At 44.6% G+C, this 20,929-nt stretch overlaps 1 protein-coding gene and 1 long non-coding RNA gene across 2 annotated transcripts in view; one reads left to right on the top strand and one right to left on the bottom strand.

Annotated features, from left to right (window-relative positions):
- Nucleotides 1-2,587: 2,587 nt before the first annotated feature.
- LOC134736353 (uncharacterized) lies at nt 2,588-20,284 on the bottom strand. The gene is made up of 3 exons (XR_010120315.1): nt 20,156-20,284; nt 11,224-11,308; nt 2,588-2,697 (listed from the first exon to the last, which is right to left on the bottom strand). It is a non-coding gene; the product is annotated as an uncharacterized lncRNA (long non-coding RNA).
- JCAD (junctional cadherin 5 associated) overlaps nt 12,355-20,929 on the top strand; it is a 149,132-nt gene continuing 140,557 nt past the window's right edge. Inside the window, exon 1 of the mRNA XM_055275033.2 lies at nt 12,355-12,372. The gene's annotated coding sequence lies outside the window, so the exon portion shown is untranslated. The remainder of the gene's footprint in view (nt 12,373-20,929) is intronic.

Genomic DNA, 20,929 nt, shown 5'->3' with positions numbered 1-20,929 from the left:
ATAATAGACGGGGAATGTCAGACACTTAGCATAATGCCCAAGACATGGTAAACTCCTAATAATTCAGGCCTTTTCATTTGTATCACCTTGAGTCAGGGACAGCGGGAAGCAAGGAGAGGAAATGAGAGTGAGAAGCTCCTTGGCTTGGGCTGAAAGCTTAAAGAGAGAGAACTGCTTGTTTGTTTTTGGGTGTTCGGATAGTCTTGCCTTGATTAATATCAGCTGTGTGAGAGGAGACAGACTTACTTATCTTAGAGAAGATGACTTTGGTGGGTACCCTGTTTGATTTTCATATGCCTTTATTTTAAAATTGTGGTTTGAGGACTGCTTCAGGAATTGGAAACAGCTGGGGCCCCGTGAACCTCTGCATGGTTCTGCCTTGGGCAATTCTTACCTCTCTGCGCCACTAGATCATCTTCATCTGGAAAATGCGTGAGTCAGATGACAGTCCAGGACCCTCCAGCTCTAACACGCAGTGATCCAGTTAACATCTCCTAGTTACTTCCCAGAAATATTCCCATATCTGGTTCCAGGGTTCTCTAGAGGGCACTTGGAGTTCATTCATTCATTCAATCATTCATTCAACAAACACATGCCAGCACCGTTCTAGATGCTGAAAATTCAACAGTGAAATAAAACCTATATGTTTTCTGCTCTCATGGAGCTTACATTCTAGTAGTGGAAGATAAATAACAAACAAGTGAACCCACCAGCAATCAACAAGTGTTGAACTGCTTCAGATGATCACATGTACTATTAGGAAAATGAAATAGGACAGTGGCATAGAGAACTATAGGGTGGTCAGCAAAGTTTTCATCCTAGGGGAAAATATTAAGCTAAGACCGCAAAGATAAGGCATGAGTCACGCAAAAATCTGGAAGAAGTCGTTTAGAAAAATGCAACTCAAATGCAAAATAAATGCCTTCTGCTATACCTCCCGCATGTGTCTACTTTTTTAGGAAACCCACTTTTCATGTTCCAATCCACTCCCCCAGCCTACAGAAGGGCTACATTCTAGGAGATGTTTATTACTCTAAAAAATAATTCATCCTGAGGTTCCTTTGTGAACTTCTCTGGTGATTTGATTTTCAGAAATGCAAACGCTATATTCAGATGATAGATCGATTTGGTAATAAAAGCCTTATTTTATTCCGCAGACTATCATAACAAATACTAAAGATTGTGAAAGACCCTAAGAATAGTATTTAACTTACAAGAAGAAAAGAAGAGTCTTTGGAATTTGCTTTTTCTTTTATCTTATCTTGTCTTATCTGTTATTTTTCTTCAAGTGTCCATGCCCTCAGAATCTTCACAGAGGAGAGAATGACAAGTCTCTGTTCCTTGATACCTTATCTGCTCCAGGTCACTTTGCTATTCTCCAGGCAGTTGTTTCATGGGACAGAAACATGCACAGGATGGAGCGAGGCTACAGTAACCACGTGCAAAACTCTAAGTGAACTCATTCCTTCTTCATTCACCCAAGCGCTTGCTTTCATAAAACTTTTTGATTAAAATGTGCACATAGGCTGGGCGTGGTGGTTCACGCCTGTAATTCCAGCACTTTGGGAGGCCGACATGGGAAAATTGCCTGAGCCCAGGAGTTCAAGACCAGCTTGGGCAACACAGCGAGACGCCATCTCTATTTTTTTTAATTAAAAAAATGTGTATATATGTTCCACTGACGTTTAAGAAAAGACCTAGCGAGTGAAGATCAGTTGAATTCAACCACTGGCACTTAGCACTCTAAAGGTGACCCCCTCCCCGGTCACACACAGCATTGATCCTCCACTTCAGGCATCAGGACTCAGTCACCACTTGGTGATACATGCAAGCTACACTCACTTATCAATTGATAAAGAGTATTGTCAGAGGCAATGGCTCGTTAGGCACGGTGGGGACAGAGTCTAGTGCTCGCAATACTTTCAGACACCCACAAAATGTTTTACTTTCTTTTAAAGTCCGAGGAGAAAATGTTCTAATATATACTGTTGATATATTTATCTTCATACAAACATAATCTTAAAATAGAATTTTAATTTTTTTTAATGGAGGAAAGGCCTCTGAAGACAAAAGAGCCCAGGGCCCTGATATTATCCAGGGTTCATGACTAATAATGCAAGAATAAGGTTACATCACATTTATTATCTATGATCAGGAGCGGGTGTGTTAGAGGCAGAAAATTTTAAACAGGTTAAGTGAAAAAAAAGTCACATTGGGAGAAACAATTTGCCGTATGATGAAAGTCTTGCTTTTGACTTGCTTTTTTTTTTTTTTTTTTTTTTTTGAGATGGAGCTTTGCTCTTGTTGTCCAGGCTGGAGTGCAATGGTGCGATCTCGGCTCACTGCAACCTCTGCCTCCTGGCAGGTTCAAGTGATTCTCTTGTCTCAGCCTCCCAAGTAGCTGGGATTATAGGCACATGCCACCACGCCAGGCTAATTTTTGTATTTTTAGTAGAGACAGGGTTTCATCATATTGGTCAGGCTGGTCTGGAACTCCTGACCTCAGGTGATCCACCCACCTTAGCCTCCCAAAGCGCTGGGATTACAAGCGTGAGCCACCGCGGCCCTTACTTGGTTTTTTGATCCACCCCATCGTTGTCTCCCCTCCCTTGTTTGACATTACTGGTGTCACTTCGGTCATCCTCTTTGTCACATGGCCATAAGGAGGCACGGATAGTTCAGTGGTAGAATTCTCACCTGATGCGTAGCCATTGGGAATAAGTGAAAACATGGAGGTCAAATAAGTAGCCTATGACCTGAAACACAGCAAGTGCTTAGGAAATCATCTTCCTCTCTCCTGGCCCCTCATCCTTCCTCACTCCATTTCCATCCTCCTTTCCTTTCACTTTCTGCCTCATTCTCTCCCTTTTTCCTACCCACTTTCTCCTTCCCTCCCTCCGAGTTTCCTGCCTTCCCTTTTCTCTGGTGTCACGCCTTTCCTTGCACCATGCCAAGGATAGAGCCAGAAATAACACCGAAAGCAGAAACTCAAGCCTTGGAATTACAAGGTACATGCAAAGGAATTTTTTGTGATACGCCTGCCTTTCCCAAAGGACTCATCTGGTTTTTTTTCTTTTCTTTTTTCTTTTTTTTTTTTTAGACAAAGTCTTGCTCTTTTGCCCAGGCTGGAGTGCAGTGGCGTGATCTCGGTTCACTGCAACCTCCGCCTCCCAGGTTCAAGTGATTCTCCTGCTTCAGCCTCCCAAGTGGCTGGGATTACAAGTGCTGCCCAACACGCCCAGCTAATTTTTGTATTTTTAGTAGAGACAGAATTTCACCATGTTGGCCAGGCTGGTCTCAAACTCCTGACCTCAGGTGATCCACCCACCTCAGCCTCCCAAAGTGCTGGGATTACAGGCATGAGCCACCGCGCCCAGCCTGTCCTCTTACATGCAAGGCAGTGTGTGTATGTGTGCGCACGTGTGTGTGTGAAGCCACCTGCTTTAGTTTCTCAAGAAGTCTTGCCATGAATTTTGTCTAAGTCTCCATACTGCTTCCCTTAGAAATATCCTAAAAATATATTTCTGTGGCTTGACAGCAAGTTGAGAAACATGACAGCCAAGGACACTGAATTAATGTAAGTCATAAAAGTTTAACCGCCATGAGATTCACTCTTGAGACCGTAAAACTGTAGTCAATGAAAAATAGCAATGAACTACAAGCATGGGGGTAAATAAATTATTTTTTGCATTTTGCTCTAATCTTGGGTGCAGAGTGAGCATCATATTACCTTTGTTGCAAAACTTTGAGTTTGCAAATAAACATGATTTAGACTTTAAAAGAAAATGGAGTGGGGCAAAAGTTGGCTGCATGCAAAAGGAGGTCCTTGCTAAGATTTTCAGCTGCTAGATTTATGACAGTTCTGAAAGGCTAGAAAGTTGAACCATATTTAAACACTGACTCTGCCACTTGCTACAGAGGCCAGGCCCTGAGCTCATCTAGAATAGTGATATTTCTGGAATTTTAGTTATCTCTACTCCAAAAGAGCACAATGATCTCAACAGAGAAGCTTTAGCCTGTCCGTTACTATACCTAACATGGGATATAAGGTGTGTAAGATACAAAATAAACACAGTTTATAATAATATTATTTTGGAAAACCTTTTATTTATTATAAATATATTGTATAAAGCAATTAAGGATTACACTGGTTTCTAATTACCTATGTTTCATTATTTGTGTAAAATATCTGCTCACTTGAAAATGGAAAAACACAAAAATACAAGGAGAGGTTAAAATAGGTGAAGCATAAGGAATTTTTTTAGGATGGTGAAACTATTCTATAATGTTGGATCTATTACATGATGCATTTGTCAAAACCCATAGAATGTTACCGCAGAAAGAGTTAACCTTAATCTATGCAAATTAAAAAATTATTTAGGAAGCTAGAGGATCTCAGGATGGAATGAAGACTATGACAAAAGACGGACTGCATTACAAACATAGGATACATCCTCACTAGAGGAGGTGGGGAGAGAAGGTGCTGATTAGGTGAAGTCACTTGAGGAATGAATGCTGACTCTAGGACCAGTGGGAAAAGGCACTGAGTGCCCATCAGCATTGTACCTTTTTGTTTTTTGTTTTTTTTTGTTTTGTTTTTTTTTTTTGAGACGGAGTCTCGCTCTGTCGCCCAGGCTGGAGTGCAGTGGCGCAATCTCGGCTCACTGCAAGCTCCACCTCCAGGTTCACACCATTCTCCTGCCTCAGCCTCCCGAGTAGCTGGGACTACAGGTGTCCACCACCGCACCTGGCTAATTTTTTGTATTTTTAGTAGAGACGGGGTTTCACCGTGGTCTCGATCTCCTTGACCTTGTGATCCACCTGCCTCAGCCTCCCAAAGTGCTGACATTACAGGCATGAGCCGCTGTGCCCTGCCAGCATTATACTTTGGCTGGTAAGATTGCTGCCATGGGGATATGGTTTCACAATTTCAAATTCACTAGTCTAGTTACTAAGTCAAGTCTACTGGACTTGAACAATGAAGTAATGTATGGCAGGTGGCAGGAGTCAGGTGTCTTACTGTTGGATTGCAGGGTTACAGACAAGCAAGAAGAACAAGCTGGAGGGCCAGGTCAGTGGCTCACATATGTAATTACAGCACGCTGGGAGGCTGAGGCAGGTAGACTGCTTGAGCCCAGGAGTTCAAGACCAGCCTAGGCAACATAGCAAGATCTCATCTCTATTAAAAAAACAAAAGAGAGAGAGAGAGAGAAGGCTGGAATAATCCATGCAGTGCCAAGTTAGAGTTGGAGCCATCAATGTGAACTCATGTTTAGCTTAATTTAGATACAGATGGCTACCTACATGGGTTAGTATATACACATATTTCTTTGCTGTCTGCTGAGCGAGCCTAGAAGGAATGACTACCCAGTAACAACACACACACCCAGTACCTAGATTGTGGTTTCTAACACCATTCTCTGATAGAAGGCACCAGGGTGTGTTGAAGAAATGGCTGTTTCTAGAGAATATACAAGAAGAGCCAACATCTTATAGTGCCAGAAAGTAAAAATGGGCTCAAAACCAAAACAAAAGCAATAAACACCCCCCACCCCTGCAACAAACAAACAAACACATGAACAAAACGCGCATGGAGTGAAGACACTGGAGCCAACTGAAGGAGCTCACAAGCACCAAAGCTGATGTACTTTAAGCAACAAAATAATTAACATACTGATATTTATAAATATTTATACAAAGTATAACATAAATGTCCACAAGCCCATGCTGATATACATTCATGATCAAATTAAAAAAAAAAAAGGGAGGCTGGGTGTGGTGGCTCAAGCCTGTAATCTCAGCACTTTGGGAGGTTGAGGCAGGCAGATCACAAGGTCAGGAGTTCAAGACCAGCCTGGCTGATATGATGAAACCCCGTCTCTACTAAAAATACAAAAATCAGCCCGGCGTGGCGGCGTGTGCCTGTAATCCCAGCTACTTAGGAGGCTGAGGCAGAAGAATTGCTTGAACCCAGGAGGCGGAGGTTGCAGTGAGCTGAGATTGTGCCACTGCACTCCACCCTGGGCAATAGAGCAAGACTCTGTTTTGAAAAAAAAAAAAAAAGAAATAAAAAAAATGGGAGAGTATAAACATATCTCCCATGCAGAAAAGTTTCAAATAAGTAGATAGTCTCTTCTCAAGGGGTAAGAGCCTAACTTTCCATGCCTTAAGTGTGAGTCATGCATGGGGACTTCCAGAGTATAGGAGGGAAAGGAGGTAGGGGAGAGTAACTTCACAGATGGGAAACTGATGAGCTCTACCTTACCCAGTTGATCAAGGTCAACAGCCACATAAATGGAGTTGATGGCACATGCCCTTGAAATGATGTGATGAGAATGGCACTTTACCTGTTTCATCTTCCTCCTCCAAACCCATAACCCCTGTCCATGAGAAAAGCATCAAACTAAGCCGAATTGAAGAGCATTCCTTAAAATACTTGACCTGTACTCCTCAAAGCTGTCAAAGTCATTGAAAACGAGGAAAGTCTAAATAACCATCACAGTCAAGAAGAGCCTAAGGAGACACGATGACTAAATGCTGTGCAGTCTCCTGGGTGAGATCCCGGAGCAGAAAGAGGACACAGGGCCGGGCGCGGTGGCTCATGCCTGTAATCCTAGGACTTTGGGAGGCTGAGATGGGCAGACAGCTTGAGCTCAGGAGTTTGAAGCCAGCCTGGGCAACATCGAAAAACCCTGTCTCTACCAAAAATACCGAAAGAAAATTAGCTGAGCGTGGTGGTGCGTGCCTGTAGTCCCAGCTACTCAGGTGACTGAGGTAGGAGGATCACTTGAGCCCGGGGTGTAGGGTGAGGCTGCAGTGAGCCAAAACTGCACTATTGAGCTCCAGCCTAGGCAACAGAGTGAGACATTGTCTCAAAAAAAAAAAAAAGGGCACCTAGGCCTGTAATCCCAAGTCTTCGGGAGGCTGAAGCAGGAAGATCACTCAAGCCCAGGAGTTCGAGGCCATGCTGGGCAACATAACATGCCATCTCTACAAAAAATGAAATACAAAAATTAGCTGAGCATAGTGGCGTGCACTCATAGTCCCAACTACTTGCTGGGCTGAGGTGGGAGGATCTCTTGAACCAAAGAGTTTGAGACTGCAGTGAGCTATGATTGCACCACTGCACTCCAACCTGGGTGAGAGTTAGACCCTATCTCTGAAAATAAAAAATAACTAAATGAGTGTTCCTGTCAAAAACAAAAACAAAAAAACAGGGATACAGTTGATCAGTTCTCTCTCCAAGAAAAAACAGAAATTCACCTGCCTGCTCCCTTCTTTTAATGCCTTACATGGGTCCCTCCCTGCTGAGGGCACCGGTGGTTCTCACCATCTCACCATGCCTTTCTTTCTGGGATGTCTCCTCCAGCCCATGGATCTACAGTAACTCCTATTCAATTATAAATGACCTTTGTTCCATGAATTTCTGAGATTTGCACAGCACAAAGTATCTTCTGACTGAGTTATTTGTGATGCATCCATGGGTGCTCCCTGCCCCCACGCCATCCCTATCTCATGGTCAAAGCCACCATGACCTCACTGGCCAGCAGGCAGAGTGCACCACTGCCACGCACCACACACCATCGCGGATTGTTCCTCGCTGAGTACAATGGCCCGATTTCTTGAATGGATAATCACACAGATGTCCTCTTAGTGCGGTTTTATGTTTGGACGCTTCTAGTGTTTGAACCTTGCAGTGGCTGCAAATGACTTCCTCTCACATCTAAGGGGAAGGGTTGATGATGCCTAGCTTGCCAGGTTGTTGGGAGCTTACAGCTATATGTGGTAATGCCTGCAAAAGGCATGGCACAGCTCTTGCACATACAGACACGCAGTGACTATTATCTTCACCATTTTCCCACAGTCCTGAGGACAGAAGAGGTGTATGGCCCAGTGCAATGCTTTCCAAATTGTGTCCTTGGTATCACTAGCAACGGGCGTGCTCTATCATGTATGTTTTGGAAGTTCTGTGCACCACACCTTCTCTCAGAGCTGTAAAATATAAATTAGTCCGTTATGGGGTTGGACAAGCCCTACAGTAAAGAAAGGCTTAGGCCGGGTGCAGTGGCTCATGCCTATAATCCCAGCACTCTGGGAGGCTGAGGCGGGCAGATAACGAGGTCAGGTGTTTGAGACCGGCCTGGCCAACATGGTGAAACCCCGTATCTACAAAAAATACAAAAATTAGTTGGGTGTGGTGATGGGCGCCTGTAATCCCAGCTACTGGGGAGGCTGAGGCAGGAGAATAGCTTGAACCCTGGACGCAGAGGTTGCACCGAGCCAAGATCATGCCATTGCACTCCATCCTGGGCGACAAGAGCAAAATTCCGTCTCAAAAATAAATAAATAAATAAATAGGCTTAATTTTGCTCACTAAAATTCCCCCCACCCACTGGACTCACTGTGTGTGAGACATCAACCAGCGAACCAGTTAGGGACTCAAGGGATCTAGTATTGGTGCAGAAGGTAGGAGGAGATGGAAGTTTGAAAAGTAAACATCTAAAATGCTGATGAGGCCAGGAGTGGTGGCTCATGCCTGTAATCCCAGGCCGAGGCAGGAGAATTTCTTGAGGCCAGGAGTTTAAGACCAGCCTCGGCAACACAGTGAGATCCCATCTCTAGATAAAAATTCGAAAACTATTGGGTGTGGTGGCGTGTGCCTGTGGTCCCAGCTACTTGAGAGGGTGAGGTGGGTGGATCACTTCAGCCTGGGAGTTGGAGGCTGCATGAGCTGGGTTTTGAGCCTGGGCGAGAGTAAGACCCTGTCTCTAAAAACTAAATAAACAAAAACAAAACTAAAAAGCAGATGAAAATGTGGGCTGACAGCTTCTCATAGGGCATTTGGAAGACTGGCGTGAAACAGACTTTCGTGTGGCTCCCTGCAGGACTCGAGGCTCTTCTCCCTTGCAAGCATGAAAGGTTACCAAGATAATATTTGTAAAATCAGAAATGGGACTGTATTAATTTTATACCACTCAGAAGCTACTGTTTTAATCATTTATAAAAACCAAAACTAATATTTATCAAAAATGTAATAACAGTCAAGGTTTTCTTTCTGGTTTCACTAATTGCTTTTTTTTTTTCGTGGCTGTAATCTGTAAGGCACAATCCCAGTGAATGTTTTATTTCGTGTCAGGAATTGGTGGGATCTTGGTCTCACTGACTTCAAGAATGAAGCCGCGGACCCTCTCGGTGAGTGTTACAGTTCTTAAAGGCGGCGTGTCCGGAGTTTCTTCTTTCTGGTGTTCACAGTTTCTTCCTTCTGGTGGGTTCGTGGTCTCGCTGGCTTCAGGAGTGAAGCTGCAGACCTTCGCAGTGAGTGTTACAGCTCATAAAGGCAGTGTGGACCCAAAAAGTTAACAGCAGCAAGATTTATTGCAAAGAGAGAAAGAACAAAGTTTCCACAGTGTGGAAGGGGACCTGAGCGGGTTGCCACTGCTGGCTCCGGCAGCCTGCTTTTATTCTTATCTGGCCCCACCCACATCCTGCTGATTGGTAGAGCCGAGTGGTCTGTTTTGACAGGGTGCTGATTGGTGCGTTTACAATCCCTGAGCTAGACACAAAGGTTCTCCACTTCCCCAGCAGATTAGCTAGATACAGAGTGTGGACACAAAGGTTCTCCAAGTCCCCACCAGAGTAGCTAGACACAGAGTGTCAGTTGGTGTATTCACAAACCCTGAGCTAGACAGAGGGTGCTAACTGGTGTGTTTACAAACCTTGAGCTAGATACAGAGTGCCGATTGGTGTATTTACAATCCCTGAGCTAGACACAAAGGTTCTCCAAGGCCCCACCAGAGTAGCTAGATACAGAGTGTCGACTGGTGCATTGACGAACCCTGAGCTAGACACAGGGTGCTGATTGGTGTATTTACAATCCCTTAGCTAGACATAAAGGTTCTCCATGACCACACCAGACTCAGGAGCCCAGCTGGCTTCGCCCAGTGGATCCCGCACAGGGGCTGCAGGTGGAGCTGCCTGCCAGTCCTGCCCCATGTGCCTGCACTCCTCAGCCCTTGGGTGGTCATGGGACTGGGCACCGTGGAGCAGGGGGCAGCGCTTGTCGGGGAGGCTCGGGCCTCACAGGAGCCCACGGAGGGCGGGGGAGGTTCAGGCATGGCGGGCTGCAGGTCCGGAACCCTGCCCTGCAGGAAGGCAGCTAAGGCCCGGCGAGAAATTGAGCACAGCAGCTGCTGGCCCAGGTGCTAAGCCCCTCACTGCCCGGGGCCGGTGGGGCCGGCCAGCCGTTCGGAGTGCGGGGTCCGCCGAGCCCACGCCCACCCGGAACTCATGCTGGCCCACAAGCACCGCGCGCAGCCCCGGTTCCCGCCCTCGCCTCTCCCTCCACACCTCCTCGCAAGCTGAGGGAGCCGGCTCTGGCCTTGGCCAGCCCAGAAAGGGGCTCCCACAGTGCAGCGGCGGGCTGAAGGGCTCCTCAAGTGCAGCCAAAGTGGGAGCCCAGGCAGAGGAGGCGCCGAGAGCGAGCGAGGGCTGTGAGGACTGCCAGCAAGCGGTCACCTCTCAATTTCATTTGAGGGAAGTTTTTTTTTATTTTAGGAACCCTTAAATATCAGTTTAATGATACAAAGTAAACCTAACACTAATCTTCAAATGTCATGAGGCAAATGAAAAGAATACTAATTCTAAGGGGAAGGGGGCCAAACCCATGTATGTTTGAACTCTTATTTTCCTTGTCTGAACAAAACAAGAAACAAAACACAAACATAAATCTAGTTATCTCATAAAAATATTCTATAGGCTGGGCGTGGTGGCTCATGCCTGTAATCCCAGCACTTTGGGAGGCCGAGATGGGTGGATCACCTGAGGTCACGAGTTTGAGACCAGCCTGTCCAACATGGCAAAACCTTGTCTCTACTAAAAATACAAAAATTAGCCAGTTGTGGTGGCACATGCCTGTAATCCCAGTTACTCGGGAGGCTGAGGCAGGAGAATCTCTTGAACCCAGAAGGCAGAGGTTGCAGTGAGCCGAGATCACACCATTGCACTCCAGCCTGGGCAACAGAGCCGGACTGCATCTCAAAAAATATATATATATTCTATAAAAGTGGGATAACAGCAGTTCTATAAAGGTAATCTTTAAGCTAAGTAAAGTCTTTCTCTGAAAAGTAATTTTTAATTTTTACAGCATTCAGAAGCTGTCAGCTCCTATTTAGGCTACTAGTTCAGCATTTTTTAAGGTGATCATATTTATGAGACTACTCATACCTTTCTTTGAAGTTCTGCCAGGTTGTAAGGTAAGGCCCCCTCAGCCAGTGGGGCTATTCTCTCAATATCTGCCAAAGTCAAGTGCCTTCAGGAAAAATATAGGAAAGAATTGTTAGATACTGACAAACTCCTCACGCCAAAATCTTTTCTCAAAAAAAAAAAAAAAAACAGAACAAAAAAACCCAGAACTATAGTTTAAAATCATTACTTCCCTATTTACCCAGATCATTTTAGTGACAAAAAAACCTTTTAACTCTGTTTTCATCAACAAAAACCAAGACTCCAGAGAAATAATGTGGAGTGCGTGAATTTAGTAAGTCTCCAGTGATAGATATTAAAATCAAGTAATTATTGCCAGAAGCAAAAGTAGAGAGGTTGACTGTCCCCACCCACTAAATGTGTCCCCTAAGGATACCTATTTAAAGCACAGGTGCAAAGTATCTGGGAAGGATACATATAAATCTGATCCTGGTTGCCTCCAAGGAAAGTAACAAGGGTAGGAGGGAGACTTCTTTTTTTTTTTTTTTTCAACGATATGTTCTTTCCAACCCTTTGAGTTTTGACCCATTTTTAGGCAGGAAAGTAGGGTCTGGAGACAGGGAGCCTTCACTTCAGCCTCTGATTGGTCATGGGCCAAGTCTTCTTTTGCGTAGGATGCAACTTCAGCCTCTGATTGGTTGCAGGCTGAGCCTTCACTTCAGCCTCCGATTGGTTGTGGGCCAAGTCTTCATTTATATAGGGTGTAACCAATAGGAAACCTCTAACGGGTACTTAAACCCCAGAAGATTTGCAACTAGGGCTCTTGAGCTGCTTGCTGAAGCCTGCTCCTGATCTGTGGTGTATACTTTTGCTTCAGTAAATCTATGCTTTTGTCTTCTAAAAAAAAATAAAATAAAATAAGAAAGATGGGGGCTGCGCTGGAGCCGAGGCAACCAGGGACTCCTGTTTTCCAGTTATTTGCGGTGAAAGATGCTTTCACCCGTGCCAACTCTTCTGCTGCAGGGAAAAGTGGAACTGGCTTCTAAAGGGCCCTTCCTGGTGAAGGCCCCTGTATGCACAATGGTTTGGGGTGACCTGAAACTTCTCCAGGAGGCTCCAGCCTAGAATGGCTTCCCTTGCTCCCTGGAGACTTTCCAACTCCTCCGGGAGGTGAGTGGCTGTCCTTCTAAGATCACTGTGCTTACCGAGATAAGATAATCCCTGGTTTATACGCTTAAGAGGAGATAACTTCAGGGTGTGTGTCTGCCCAGATCCCAAAAGCCTCCGAGAGGAAAAGCAGGCCCTTTCAAAGCAGTCACAGGGAGACTGAAGTGCAAATGTGGCCCGGCACTTAGCTGGAGGAAGGTGGAGCCCTGCGGTGTTTTATTGGCAGAGTCACAAAGAGTCCTAATTCCTCTCTTTGGTCGATTTAAAAGCCTCAGGAACAGACAAAACTCAGAGTGAAACACAGAACTGTATGTTCAAACATGTCTAAGGAAATTCTTCTCACGGGAGACGATTCATCTCATCAGCCCAGTCTTCTAGAGCTCAGATTCTTCTCCTGTGTAAATATGAATGTAAAAAACCTAGAGACAGTGCATTTTAGTTATTCCCATAGCACTGGGAATAGAGCTTTTCAGAACCTGCTTCTAGTCCAATTGCTCCACTGAATGACTCTACGCGACAAAGATGCTCTCTGGTCTTTCTTCTTGTGACAGTGATTTGTTGTTACCAAAAAGTATCTTATTGTGGATATTTAGTTGTGTAGGCAGAAAACAGGGAGTGGTCCTTGAAGCTGTGTGACCCTTTTCTTTTTCTCCTTTTTCTTTTGAAAACTTTTACTTTGGGTTCAGAGGTACACATGCAGGTTTGTTATATAGGTAAACTCATGTCATGGTAGTCTGTTTGAGAGATTATTTAATTGCCTAGGTAATAAGCCTAATATGCAGTAGTTATTTTTCCCGAACCTCTCCCTCCCCCCACTCTTCACTCACAGGTAAGCAGGCTCCAGTGTCTGTCATTGCCCTCTATGTGCCCTTATGTTCTCATCATTGAGCTCCCACTTATAAGTGAGAACATGTGGTATTTGGTTTTCTGTTCCTGCATTAGTTTGCTAAGGATAATGACCTCCAGCTCCACCCATGTCCCTGCAAAGGACGTGATCTCATTCTTTTTTATGGCTGCATAGTATTCCATGGTGCTTGTGTACCACATTTTCTTTATCCAGTCTGCCATTGATGGGCATTTAGGTTGATCCCCGTCTTTGCTATTGTGAATAGTGCTGCATGCTTGTGTCTTTATGACAGAATGATTTCTGTTCCTCTGGGTATATACCCAGTAATGGTATTGCTGGGTCAAAGGTAGTTCTGTTTTCAGCTCTTTGAGGAATCACCTATGTGCCCTTTTTTAAATCTGAGTTTCTCATCTGTAAGCTACTTGCTTTTGAATTTCTGGCCTCTAGAACTGTGAAGGAACCGATTTCTGTTGTTTTAAGCCACCAAGTTTGTGGTAATTAGTAACAGCAGCCCTGGGGAACTAATACGGCCCTGAAGTGGTGAAGAATTGGGTTTGTTCAGAGATTTGAAGGAGACAGGAGAGCAAGGTGGAGGGTGGCCCCACGTGGGGGTGGAGCATCAGAGTCTGGGTCACACCAGGTCTTAGAGCCCCCGGGAAGAAGTCTGGATTGTTCTAAGGACAACAGGAAGTCACTGAGAAGCTTAAAGTGACTCACTTTTTGAAAGGAGACCACGGCTGTGTGGAGAGCGAACGGAAGCAGGGAGGCCATGCAGAGGAGTGAGTGAGAGACAACAGCAGCCTGGGCGAGGAGGGGAAGTGGAGGCAGAGGGCAGAAGAGACAATCAGGGAATATTTGGTAGATAAAGTTGACAGGACTGATGACAGATTGGATATAGGGGGAAAAAAACAAGAAGAAAGGAAAAAGAAACACCCAAGGATGACGTGTAGGTGTATGGTCTGGGCCACAGGAGTGGATGGTGACCAAGAGAGAAAACAGGTTAGGAATACGGCCTGAGAATCCAGGCTTCCATCTTGAACATGTTCAGTTGTTCAGTTGAGATGGCTGTAGATTATCCAAAGAGAAATGTTAGGTGAGTATCAGAATGTACAAAACTGTAACTTGGGAAAGACATCTAGGCTAGAGATGTAATGAAGACATCATTATAGAGATTATATAAGGCTTGGATTCCCCAAGGGAGAGACAGAGAAGATAGCTCAGAACCAAACCTTGAGAAATACCCACACTTAGAGATTAGAAAGAGGAAGATGACTCAATAAAGATAATAAAAGGGACCAAGGTGGCCAGCGAGATAAAGGGAAAGTGGATTAGTCTGTTTTCACAATGCCACAAAGACATACCTGAGACTGGGTAATTTATAAAGAAAAGAGGTTAAATTGACTCACAATTCCTCATTGCTGGGGAGGCCTCAGGAAACTTACAATCGTGGTGGAAAGGGAAGAGGCACGTCTTACATGGCAGGAGGCAAAAGAGAGTGAGTGAAGGAAGGAAAGGGGGAGAAGCCCCTTATGAAACCATCAGATCTGGAGAGAACTCCCTCACTATCACAGGAACAGCAAGGGGGAATCCACCCCCATGACCCAATCACCTTCCACCATGTCCCTCCCTCAATACCTGGGGATTACAATTCAAGATGAGATTTGGGTGGGGGCACAAAGACAAACCATATCAGAAAGCTAGGACAATATGCTGTCCCAGGGGCCAAGAAAGGCTTTTAAAAAACAAGTGATGTGCTCATTGCTGACAAATGCTATTGAGAAATTAAAAAAAAAAATAGCATGAGGCTGCAGAAGGTTTTTTAAAAAATATATTTTTGGAGAGAGAGTCTAACTGTATTGCGTAGGGTGGTCTTGAACTCCTGGACTCAAGTGACCCTCCTGCCTCACCTGCCTCAGCTTCCCAAGTATTGGCATTACGGGTGTGAGCCACTGCACCTGGCCTTAAAAGTGACTTTTTGATTCAAAAACGTAGAAATCACTGGGACCTTGTCCAACACAATATCAGGAGCAATGATAAGGTTGGACTTCAGCCTGGGGTGAGTAGAAGAGTGAATGACTCTAAATCAACTCCATATGGAATGAAAGTGAAGACATTAGAACAAATCTATTAAAATATTGTAAGAAAGGCCAGGCACGGTGGCTCAGGCTTGTAATCCCAGCACTTTGGGAGGCTGAGGCGGGCGGATCACGAGGTCAGGAGATCGAGACCACGGTGAAACCCTGTCTCTACTAAAAATACAAAAAATCAGCTGGGCGTGGTGGCGGGCGCCTGTAGTCCCAGCTACTTGGAGAGGCTGAGGCAGGAGAATGGCGTGAACCCGGAAGGCGGAGCTTGCAGTGAGCCGAGATCGAGCCACTGCACTCCAGCCTGGGTGACAGAGTGAGACTCCGTCTCAAAAAAAAAAAAAAAAATTGTAAGAAAATACAGAATAATTTTTTTTTATAATCTTGGGGTAGGAAGGACTAGCAAAATAAAAAAAATAAAATAAAGCACCAAATCAAAACACATAAACATTAATAAATGTGACTACATATAAACAAAAGCTGTATGGCAGAAAAATCATTAACAAGTTTTAGAAAAAGTATGAGTTACAGATTTTGAATCTGACATATTTGCAATCTGTACAATAGGAAAAGAATTACTATTCAGGATTTACAAAATGATGTCTACGAATCAACTTAAAAAAGGATAAATAACCCTATAGAAAAATGGGCAAAAGATATAAAAAGGCATTTCACAGAAGAGGAAAACCAAATGGCCAAGAAATATAAAAAAGATGCTCAACTTCATTAGTAATCAGAGATATGTTCATATCAATCTCTGGTAAGAGGTGGAAGACTGGACATTCTCAAACATGGTTGGTCATGCTTGGTCATGGTACACTCCTGTACCAGTAGTGTAAATTGGTACAGCCATGAAAGGCAATTGGCAATATTTATTAACAATATCCACTTTGTATACTCTGCCCTTGAGGAATCCATGCATGTAGGCTGGATGTGGTGGCTCATGCCTGTAATCCCAGCAATTTGAGTGGTGAAGGGAGAGGATAGCTTGAGGCCAGGAGTTTGAGACCACCCTGGGTGACATACCAAGATCTCACTCCTACAAAAAATTTAAAAATTAGCCAGGCATGGTGACATGGGCCTGTGGTTCCAGTTACACAGGAGGCTGAGAAGGTAAGATCACTTGAGCCCAGGAGATTGAGACTGTAGTGAGCTATGATCACACCACTGTACTCCAGCCTACGAGAGACAGCAAGACCCTATCTCTAAAAAAAAAAAAAAAAAAAAATGCATGCATGTATCAGGTGGTTCATTGTTGCATTGGTAGCAGAGAAATATTTCAATCAAGGGATCAGTGGCCTTACATTCTTTTCTGGAGCTCCGGGTGCTCTTCCAAGCTCACACAACATTGAGATTTTTTTTGGTTTTGATTTTTTTTTTTTTTTTTTTTTGGGATGGAGTCTCACTTTGTTACCAAGGTTGGAGTGCAATGGTATAATTCCAGTTCACTGCAACCTCTGCCTCACGGGTTCAAGCTATTCTCCTGCCTCAGCCTCCCAAGTAGCTGGGATTACAGGTACCTGCCACCATGCCCAGCTAATTTTTGTATTTTTAGTAGAGACGGGGTTTCACCATATTGGCCAGGCTGGTCTTGAACTCCTGACCTCAGGTGATCCACCCACTTCGGCCTCCCAAAGCGCTGGGATTACAAGCATGAGCCACCATGCCTGGCCTCAATTCTTTGAGATTGTAGGACTGAGGTCTCCATTTTTTCACTGGCTGTCAGCTGGGGGCCATTCTGAGCTTCCAGAAGCCACTCATAGATCCCTGCCACATAGTCCCCTCCCAACACAACAGTTCCCTCCTTCAAGGCTAGCAGGATAATCCCTCACTGCAGTCCGCTAAGATGGTCTGTGTCATATAATACATTCAAAGAAGTTACCATCCCATCAGCAAGAGGGAATAATATCTGGGAAATCATTAATAAAGTCATGGAAGTTATTCTGGCCTGGTTTGAAGTAGATAAGCCTTTGATAATTTCTGCCCGTAAATTCAGTTTATTTTATTGGAAATTAGAAACTACTTAATTATGTGGCCTCATTATACTGTGTGTTCTTTATCTCTGACTTCTAAAAAAAAATTGACTTACCGATCAAAACCTTTACTTTTTGACCAGACCAAAAAGGTAGCCAAAATGAACTCAACCAGGTAATAAAAATAAAACAATTCCTTCAACACCAGGCTTCCCACAGCTCTCTGCCCTGCTGCTACTTGTACTAAACATTTCCGTAGCTTCCTCTTTCCTGGAGAATGCTGGGACCTGCTGTTAAAAGCAAGTTGTGTGCAGGGGTTTGCAACCTGGGTTTTGTTTTTCTTCTTTGTCATTGTGGATAAACTCATTGATGATGTGGTCCTTGATTAGGATTAAATAGGACCAGCGGTGGGGATATATATAGGTATATGGGACCCAGGATTTCCTGCAGAGCTTGTCATCTTTGGAGCATTCACTGTGGAAAATAAAAGAATTCCTCGCCCATTAGTTCCCTGTGGCTACAGTACCACAAAGCTGTGTTCTTTGGGCAGGTTTGGCTGCCCCAGCAGTCCATAAGAGATTTCCTCTTTGTCACTGAGCCACCATCATGAACAAAGTGTTTTGTCAGTTGGCCCGGACCTCCAAAGACTCAAGGGTCACGTTAGCAGGAAATTCCAGCTGCCAGTGTGGCTGTGAGGTGGCCACGCCTTAAAGAAACTTTCATTTTTGTTTTGAGTTGTCATCATCTTTTCTTGGGTTCAACAACTTTGGATGAAACTGCATCTATTGTTGTTTCTACACCTGGAATTAAGCTGTCCCACTGAGGATAGTCATGGCAACTCCAGGGACAGACCATGGAAAATAATCAGAAAATCCTTCTGAGAGCCAGAGAAAGAACTCTGCCTTGCACGAAGGTGCTCAAAGTGTATCGGAGCCTGTGTCCGCCTTGCATATGTACCAGGAGAAATCAGACTCCACCACGGGCCCAGTTCTCTTCACCCCATTCAGCTATAGTTCATCTACTGTTTATTTCTTTAGACCTGGGCCAGCCCATCCCCTATCCAGTACCTGCCCTGGGAGGAAGTATATAGAAGGTCTTCAACCCAGATGTGCTGATCATTGTACTCAGATAATTAGTGCTGCCTGGGACTTGATTTGTTTAACTCTTTGAATTTCCCACGTGTTCTTGGCTAATGCTAACTGATTTAATTTGGATTTGTGTCCCCACCCAAATCCCATGTCACATTGTAATCCGAAATGTTGGAGGTAGGGCCTGGTGGGAGGTGACTTGTATCATGGGAGAGTGGAACCTTCATGACTAGTTTAGCACCATCTCATTGGTGCTGTTCTTATGATAGAGTTCTCATGAGATCTGGTCATTTTAAAGTGTGTGGCACCTCCCCACTCCCTCTCTTCCTCCTGCTCCAGTCATGTAAGATGTGCCTGCTTCCTCTTTATTTTCTGCCATAACTGAAAGTTTCCTGAGCTCTCCCCAGAAGTTGAGCAGATGCCAGCACCATGCTTCCTGTACAGGCTGTGGACCCGTGGGCCAATTAAATCTCTCTCTCTCCTTTTTTTAAAATAAATTACCCAGCCACAGGTATTTGTTTATAGCAGTGTGAGAAGACACTAATACAGTTTAGTCCTTGATCTTGGTTCAGCCACCAATGCTCTGTCTTGTCAATCATGGTTGTCATACTCTTTCTAACCCTAATTATAAATATTCCCTCTTAGAGTCCAGATAGTGGCCCTCTCCCAATCCCAGTCCCACTGATACCCAAAGCCCCCCTGCCCACGGAAGGCAGCTTTTTAAATCAAGGCACCCTGACCCTGTCTGGGCTTCACTCCACCTTCCCTCAGGGTAAGACTCAAGCTCGAGGAGAGTGTGGGGCAATGGACAAGGTCAGACTCCAGAGCAAGATAAGCGATGGGATGGGGGTGGAGATGATGACCGTGTCTGTTGCCTGCATTTCCTAGTAGCATACAAATCACTCCAACATTTAATGCTGTGATTAAAGCTATAAACAATTGTGTGAAGGTCAAAATGAACTCATCAAAATGACTGGGTCAAAATGGCATTGATATAGGGGTTAAAAAGAAATCACTTAGGCAGATAGGGTATGGGAGTCCTCAGTAAGGCTTTTCTTTTTAATGAAAAGCAGCCCCAAATCATTTTCTAACCAAGAGCAGCCAGTAAAGTTGAGCTGCAGACACAGACAAGCAAGCTGGGAGCTTGCATGGGGGAATGCTGGCAGGAACTAGGGACCGGACATGTTCAAGATGGCGGCTCCATCTTCCCTTTTCTGCCAGCCACCTGTACAGCAAGGAGCCGACAAAAGGGCGCCAACCAAGGGAAGAGTTCACTTGCATAATAAGATTAAGGTGGGATGACCAGCCTTCCCGCCCCCGCCCCTGCTATGTAAATGTCACAACTGACCCAACCGATCTGTGAGCCCTATGCAAATCAGACACCGACTCCTCAAGCCAGACTGTAAAATTGGGTTCATCTGCTATCAGATGGTCTTTTCCGTTCGGAAGACCCCTCTCTCTATAAAGAGAGCTGTTTTTCTTTCTCTTTTCTTCTGTCCATTAAACCTCCACTCCTAAACTCCTCGTGTGTGTCCCTGTCCTAAATTTTCCTGGCATGAAAGGATGAATCCAGAGTATATACCCCAGACAACATAGCCACTTCAGCACAATACACATACACACGCCAACTGCTCAGTCCTGGGTGACAATAACTGTTACAAGGCCACATTAATAACTCCTCATTTAGCAGTGTTTGTAAGTTTAAAGGGCACCTTCATATCTCATTTTTAAATTACTTCTAAAATTATATATTTTTAAATATTTCAATGCTTCTGAAATTTATATATGTCTTACCTTCAGTGTTTTATAGTCACTATTGGCTAGACATCAGCAATTATGTAGCTGCCATTGCCTAAGCTTAAAAAACAAAAACAAAAACAAAAAAACCAGCATCAAAGTCTGTAAGGCAGGTGGCAGTCACCTGGAAAGGTCATGGAACAATCAGGGAGCTCTCTTATCATCCATAGAGACTGTTATTTGGTGAGGGAGAAAAGAAGCGAAAAGCGAATCAGATGAGTATAGCAATTCCTAAAGTAGAAGTCAAAGAAGTCAAACTCTTCAATAATTACAGGGCCATCTTAAGAACTTAGCACCATTGGCTTTAGCTCTTTCATGGGTTCTTTCAAGAAATGCTGTATCGGCCGGGCACGGTCACGGCTGTAATCCCAGCACTTTGGGAGGCAGAGGCAGGTGGATCACGAGGTCAGGAGATGGAGACCATCCTGGCTAACATGGTGAAACCCCTGTTCTACTAAAAATACAAAAAATTGGCCTGGTGTGGTGGTGAGCACCTGTAGTCCCAGCTACTCAGGAGGCTGAGGGGGGAGAATGGCGTGAACCCAGGAGGCGGAGCTTGCAGTGAGCCGAGATCACGCCACTGCACTCCAGCCTGAGCGACAGAGCAAGACTCCATCTCAAAAAAAAAAAAAAAAAAAAAAATGCTGTATCATTAAAACTCTTCGTGGCACAGAGGACAGCTTATGTAGAAAAACACAGCTGTTGGCGACTCTGTATCAAAAAAGCGATTCAGATTAAGACGGCAGATAGGAGGCAGGGCTAGCTTGCAGC

This window comes from Symphalangus syndactylus, chromosome 4, assembly GCF_028878055.3.
Source record: "Symphalangus syndactylus isolate Jambi chromosome 4, NHGRI_mSymSyn1-v2.1_pri, whole genome shotgun sequence".
In the NCBI taxonomy this organism is placed as follows: domain Eukaryota; kingdom Metazoa; phylum Chordata; class Mammalia; order Primates; family Hylobatidae; genus Symphalangus; species Symphalangus syndactylus.
The sequence above is the reverse complement of the archived record's forward strand: the minus strand, read 5'-3'. Positions and strand labels throughout refer to the sequence as shown.